This window comes from Tupaia chinensis, unplaced genomic scaffold (assembly GCF_000334495.1).
Source record: "Tupaia chinensis unplaced genomic scaffold, TupChi_1.0 Scaffold144472_1, whole genome shotgun sequence".
NCBI lineage: Eukaryota > Metazoa > Chordata > Mammalia > Scandentia > Tupaiidae > Tupaia > Tupaia belangeri.
In genome coordinates, this window is record NW_006204331.1 from 544819 (window position 1) to 552313 (window position 7495).

Here is a 7495-nt window from a genome sequence, read left to right on the forward strand (position 1 = left end):
GTGGTGCTAACTCCAGGTGCTCAGGGAGGCGTGACCCGAGGTCACCCTACCAGAGCGAGAGCCGTCTGCACACAGGGCCCTCTGGCCTTCAAACACTGCTTCCACGTGATTCTTGTCTAAAGGTCTTGTCCTACCTCAGCCCCGGGCATGCTCCTCACCAGGCCGTCCGCTCTGTGACACTCGGAGCTCATGCACGGCGGACAATCCAGAGGGCCTGGGAGCAGATGTCGAGTGCTCCTACAGCTTCAGTGTTCAGAGAGGGAGAAGCGTGCGGATGCTCCCAGCCCAACGCCGCTGCACCCTCTGCACCCTCAGTCCTGTCTAGTGCAGGAGACATGAGGCTGACGTCACCAGGACAGGAGTGCCTGAGAGTGAAGGGACACCCCACACAGCCTGTGCCCATGGGAGGAGGTCCCAGGAGGCTACGTGCCACCAAGCGGCATCTGGGGCCTGTGAACAACCGAGGACAATGCTCACCTTCCACCAGACCAGCCCCTCCCTCAGGACCAGTCCGGGCCACCCGTGTGCCCGCCTGTGGTGTGTGACTGGGACACGGCTATTCTTGCCTGAGGGTCTCTTCCCACCGACGGAGGTGGGCTAGAACGCCGTGCAGGCAGCCAGCTGGGGTCCGCCCCACTCCTCGGATGCCCTCACTCATCAGAGGAGGGGACAGGTGGGTGTCCGGAGGGGAGCTCCCGCCACGCGCTCCAGTTCAGAGACATGACACTCACTCTGGGCTCTCCACTTCCTGCGTGACTTGGTAGCACCTGTCGCCCACCGGCTCCCTCCTACCCCAGGCTGCACTGGAGCCCCTCAGCCTGGTCTGCTCTGCGGGCCCCACCTGCCTTCTAGCCGTGCGTGAGGGCCAGCTGGAGTACCTCCTGGACAGAGGGGACCAGGGCCTTCAGGCAGCTGAGGCCGGCCTGGAAGCATGTCGTGGCTCCAGGGAAGGACAGAGGGCAGATCCCTGAGGCCCAGGATGGCCAGCTTGTCCCTCAGCTGCTCAACACTGAAGCCGAAATCAGCTTCAGGCCGGGGAGAAGACAGACTCGCCACTACAAGGTGGACCTACTGCAAGGCCCCCAGCTGGTCCCTCTGCAAGGAGGTGGGAGCACAGCCACAGGCATTAGACCCAGCGGGGCGAGTGAGCGAGCTGGGAGGGCCACGACCCAGGAGCAGGTGCTCCTGCAGCGCCACCTGCTGGAAATTTCTGGGAGCATCTGTGCACCAGCAGGTGGTGCCTGGCGTGGCAGCCACGGTTTGGGGACGGGCCTGCAGTCCTGAGTCCAGTACCGACATGGACAGTAGTCTCCAGTTCTGCAGGACGGCCGACCCTCCCCAATGTGAGAAACTTGTCCAGACCATGCTGGGAAGGATGTCGGCCTATGGGGTGCCGGGGCCGTTGGAGGGAGGGGCGTCCCAGCCTTGTCCCTCCAGGCCTGGCCCTATCCTGGGTGGGCTCTGAGAGCCAGCATCAGGGCAGAGGACCTGGGAGGCCCGGGGTCTTCTCTACCCACGCTGACCCGGGGAAGCACTGCGGGCCCAGAGTCCAGCTAAGTGGCGCCCAGGCCCCGTGCCTGTGAGGGGTTCCAGGTCCCTGGAGCCCCGCCCACACACTGCCGAAGCTGTCCCAACCTGGCTCTCCCGCAGCTGTTCTCCAGCCCCAACCTGCCCTCGCCGTCCCTGGGGGCTGCACCCTAGAGGGTCTGGCAGCCAGAGCGCCCCCTGCCCGGGACGTCGCAGGGCCCACTGAGGGTTGGGCCTCGCTCCCCCTGCACCAGTGGCGGGGTGTCCGTGCCGGCCTGCGGTCCTCAGCCCTCTCTCTGCTGTCGTCTTGTCTCAACTTGCCGCAGGCACATGCACTGACCTGCAACAGGGAGGCGGCATGAAGGCACCCGAGACGGCGGCCAGGCCACAGTCCTTTCTCCACTCTCCTCTCGGGACTTTGGGGACACACGGACAAGCCTAAGCTGCTTCTACAGCCTCTGGGTCCTGGACTCGAACTGCAGTCAGCCACGCGGGAGCCACTGTGCCTTAATCTCCTGGGCCGCTGGCCCTCAGTTGCCTTTTTTTTTTTTTTTTTTTTTTGGAGAGGTTTTTGGTATAGGGCGCGTGCGCTTGCCAGAAAGACAGAGAAACAGAGAGAGACAGAGAGACAGAAAGCAAGAAATCACCCCCCAGGGGGGATGACCACACCACAATCCCTTCTTCTCCATTCTCCTCTCGGGATCTTGGGCACGCACGCACACGCACCTGGCGTGAGTTTAAGCTGCTGGGTCCAGGACTTGAACCGCGGTCAGCTACATGGGAGTCCAGCGACATGGCCATTACCCTAACTGCTGTTCCCTCAGTTGGCTTTTTTAAAAAGACACACAAACCAGCCACCATGTCTTGCTGCCCGGAGAATGTAAGTTCTCTCATCCTCAGCAAAGCGCCCTTCAGGTCTCTGGCAAGGCAGCGCCCAGCCCATGTTGGGCTGAACTGTGCGGGGCGGGGGCGGGGGGCAAGCCCAGACCTCAGGGCCTTGGTTCCCAGGGCTCCCGGCCTCAGGCCTGCCCTGCACGGGGAGTTGCCCTCCCCTCCTGCTCACTTCTTCTCACTGTTTCGTTTCGGTCTGAAGCCACCTCCAATGAAGAGGTGCCCACAGGATCAGAATGAGGATGCACCCTCATCCCCTCCCCCTGTGGCCGCCTTCCAGGGGTCTGGACACAGGAGGCACCCCTGGGCCCCAGGGCAGCAGGCACGCACCCCACAGTCGGGGAGCAGAGCTGGATTGGGCTGGGCCTAGGAACCGCTGGGCAGCCACAGGTTAGGTGCTGTCTGTACCCCGGCCCTGACCCAGGTCCCAGAACACAGGGCACTGGGCTCTTCAGCCTAGATGTGGGAGCTCTGCTTGTCCCTCAGGCATCATTCCCACAAGCCACCAAGAGCAGGACCCACAGCACAGGGCCCAGAGAGCTAGGCCTCCCGGCTGGGCCTGCCCTTCCCCCAGAGACAGAGGACACGCCCGAGGGCGCTGGCAGAGGACGTGGACGGTGCACTGGAGCCTCGGCACACCTCCCAGCCCCTTCCAGGGCTCAGGCGTGGACCTGACCTTCAGCGCCAAGGTGACCCGACTCCCGTCTGTTCCTGCCGCTGACCTGGGGTGTGCTGGAAGCCCACTGGCCCACGTCAGCCCCTGGGGCCCCGAGCAGCCAGTCTCCCGAGGCTGAGTCACAGGCACCGTCACACAGAGACCAGTTCCCAGGACACCCCTGTGCCCTGGAAGCCCGAGGGTAGTCACAGGGTCAGAACTCCATGGGAGGCCAGGCCCAGCGCCGTGTGGGGACAGCCCGGCTTGGCCAGCACGGGAGCAGCGCCCAGCGGCAGGGGCTAGGGCAGCAGCTACAGCCTGCACCAAGGCCCTCTTGCTCTGGGTCCCGCCCATGGTCGTGCATGGAGAAATGCAGCTTCCTGCCGATCACATCGTAGGGGACTCCTCTGGCTCCCGACTCCTGCAGCCGACAGCTCCCCACCACTTCCTACTTGGCCCGCCTGGTCACTGCCCTGTCACCCCGTCAGGCACCTTGAGCAGAGCCGTGTTAGGAGGCAGGTGTGCTTGGATGGTGCTCAGAGAAGGCCTGTGGGCCGCAGGTGGCTTTGCGGAGGCCAGACCACGCGACTGCTCCAGGCAGGGGGGGACCCCTGTGCTTGGCCTGCCTGGTGTGCCCAGTGCTCTCAAGGCACCCGAGGGGTCCGGGTCGATGTGCCAGGCAGGCTGGACCAGACTGAAGGACCAGCCTCCCACCTCCAGGGATGGCCCCCAGGGAGGGCACAGGGGGCTTGCAGAGCCAGGTGAGGGGGTGCAAGGTGGGTGTGTTTCCCCAAAACAGTGTAGGAGAGCTGTTCTATGGAGGTTGGCTTCAAGCACAAGCCATGGGCCAGCGAGGGATAGAGGCCTCCAGAAATGAGACAGGACGGAAGAAGGGAATGGCCAGACGGGGCCTCCTCCTGGTGGGGCCGCAGGGCAGTGTCCTCAGCCCCAGAGCAAGTGCGCACAGAGGGAGAGGGCAACCACGGTGCCCGGGTGGGGAGTGGCCTTGTCTGTCCCCTTGTGGGGGAGGGGATCGTCACCCGACAAGTCCGGAGGGATCAGGACAGGGTTGCAAAGGGTGCACTGGGGACCGTGGGGCTCTGAGCGGGACTGGGGATGCCTGCCCCGTCCGGCTGTTGGGAACGGTCTCATCCCCGCCATCAAGCAGAGGGTGCTTCGTTGCCCAGCCCTAGGGCCTCGCCAGCACCTTTGGCCGTGAGGTGATCTCGAGGCCTTGCAGGACTGGGGTTGCCAGAGAGGCGTGCTCTACATGGGCGCTGACCGTCATCCCCACCTCGCCGGTGCCACCGTGTCACTAGCAAGCCTGCAGATGTCCACCCCACACGACGGGTGCCCAAGGTGGCTGAGTGGGCAGCTGGGGTCTGGGCTCTGTGAACAGAGGCTGCTGGGGCCACAGGCCGGGGCGTCATGGCACATCAAAGGAGCATCCCAGTGGGGTGCAGCAGTAGCAGGACCCGCTGCCCTGAGATGGACACCAGGCAACACGGACCCTGACAGTCCTGGTGGACTTCTGGACGGAGGGGATGGAGCTGGGGGTCAGGGCATTAGGCGGAAGGTGGAGGAGAGGGGCTGCACAGACGCAGCTGCAGGGGCCGGTGAGATGTTGCCTTGAGTGTCCCCGACAGCTGCTCTGCACACGCGTGGGGGCAAGTCCCCAAAGCCAAGAAAGGACCCGAAAGGGACCAGAGAGGGCAGCTCAGACCCGGCCAGCTGGAGCCCTAGTCGCCCACGTAACACAGCGAGGGTCAGAAACGGTCGCAGGAGTACAGCCACACCTGTGACAGGGGTCGCTGTGGGCTACAATTCAGTTTGAGGGAACTAAGCAAAAATTACAGGCATGCCAAGAAATGGAAAACGAAACCCAAAATTCCATCGACTGAAACGGATCCCAAACTGACAAAGATGTAGAATCAGGAGACAGATATGCATACAATATTTTTATTATATAAATTCAGACAGTGAAAAAGAGACGTGGAAATACATTAAAGCCACTAATCTAACTTTTACAGATGAAAATGAAAATGCCTGAGATTTCTAGGTGCACCAGGTGGGAGCAATGGCAGAGCAGACCCTGAGGAAGGGAAGACAGATAGGTTGGCAGCATCACAGCAGAAACCCTGACAACGAACCCAGAGGAAAGAGAGGCTGGTTAAGGCGGCTGGACCCCACCAGCCAGCTGCATGACTCAAGTCCCAGACCCAGAGGCTTAAACACGCCAGTTGCGTGTGCACGCGTGCCTAGGATCCTGAGAGGAAAATGGAGAAGGGATTGCTGCTTGGCCATCTCCCCCGGGGGGGCGATTTCTCACTTTCTGTCTGTCTCTCTGTCTCTCTCTGTCTTTCTAGCGAGCACACATGCCCTACAGCAAAAACATCTCCCCCCCCAAAAAAAAAAAATCAATGACACACAAGATAATGTGCAGAGGCTTAATACTGCACACTTGTGATTCCGAAAGGGGAAGAGACAGAAGGAGGGAAGGCATGCTGGGTGCACAGGAAGAAAGGGTTCCAGCAGATCTCTCCCCGGGAACATGGAACGTGGGCATCCATGCGACGGTACTGAGGTTGGCCTACGCTGTGCCAAGGAAGGGACCCTCTCAACCCAAGGCAAGACTTTCAGACTCAGCCCAACGCAAAGCGCTGGGAAGACCGTCATCCCAGCCCTTACTATTATGGGAAAGCTGGAAAACTCACCCACAACCACCACCTTAAAAGTCCATCAGAGGGACTGGCCGTTGGTATAATGTCGCTGAACTCCCATGTAGCTGACCGCGGTTCGAGTCCCAGACCTGGTGGCTTAAACTCACGCCAGGCACATGTGCTTGCGTGCCCAAGATCCCGAGAGGAAAATGGAGAAGGGATTGTGTCATGGCCATCCCCCCAGGGGGTGATCTCTCGCTTTCTGTCTCTCTGTCTCTCTCTGTCTTTCTGGTGAGCGCACTCACCCTATAGCAAAAACCTCTCATAAAACAGAAGGGCTGGGGCCAGTTCCGGGGCAGTGCTGTGTGTGGTGGGGCAGTGGGGCAGGTCTTGCTCACCACCCCCCAACCCAGGCTCTCAGCAACCCCACCCCACCCCGAGGGGGCAGCCCAGACCCAAGTGTGCAGTCCCTAGCTTCAGGCTGGCATCTGTCTGCAGTGCCAGTCTGCTGCCCTAGGCATGCTCGGCAGGACCCAGGAGACAGCAGCAGGCCTCAGGAAGGACAGCGGGTGCCGGGACGTGGGGCCGCGGGGGCTCAGTGGGCGCCGCAGGACCACGCACATCCTGTCCCGAGCCCCAGACCCAACCTAAACAGAGCTGACAGGCACCCTCATGAGAGCACAGAGAATGGAGTGGCCGACGTCACCACAGACAGGTGACCTTAGTCACAGCCAGTCGGGGGAATTCCAAGCGGCAGCACTGGATTCAGGCAGCAGTGTGGACGTGCCCGAAGTCACATGCTGGAATCTCGTGGGCCCAGACTTAATCGTCTGCAGGTGAATGACAGGACTCCGGGGGCGGGGTCAGGATGGTCCTCCAGGTGGCACGGAGTCCTGGCTGAGTCCTGGCACTCTCCAAGGACAGCAGCCGTGGGCACAGGCGGACTTGTGCCTGCTCTGCTCCCACGCGTGTCGGTGAGGCCTTGACCTTGCGACCCTCAGAGCACTCACAGCAAGACCCTCACGGCACAAGACCCGTGGCCAGGGCCCCCAGCTGTGAGCCACATGTGCTCTCTGGAGGGACGGGAAGGGAGGTGGGCAAGCACCCTCGGCACAGCTCTGCCACAGCCACTCTCGCCCACCGTCCCTGGGGCACACGCACCTGCTGTGTGTCTCAAGCTGCTGAGCCCAGGTCTCGAACTGTGTGGCCGGCCTGCGGTGCCCGGCTCCCTGAGCCACCATGCCACCTCTGCTCTTGGTGGGCCACCGGTGTGGTGTCTGACAGGGAGGGGAGCTGTGACCTGCCAGGCCAGTGGCCAAAGTGGGACAGCAGCCCGGATGGGGCAGGCTGGGCCATCTCAGGCCCCAGAGCTCTGCCCTGGCAGCCGACAGCGGTCAGTGGTGGGGGAGGCCATGTGCGCTCATGACTGGGCGGCCAGGAGGGTGCGGTCTCCATGCCAGTGGTGGGGTGGGGCGCAAACCTGTGTCAGTGCCAACGTGGGACCGGCCCACGGTGACCGTCGGCAGCTCTGAGTTAATGGGTCTCCAGCTCTGAGAGCCGCTGAACTGTCTTCTGCTCATAGGCCGGGCAGGGGCCGGGCAGGGGCTGACAGAGTGCTTCCTGTGTGGAGGGGGCACCCCAGCAGGCCAGTGCCAGTCCAGGGACATCATCTGTGTGCCCTCTGGGAAGAGGCACAGGGGGCTGAGGGCCTTACTGCTGAGACAGGGCAGGAGCCAACGAGATGCGAAAAGCGTCAGGGGCC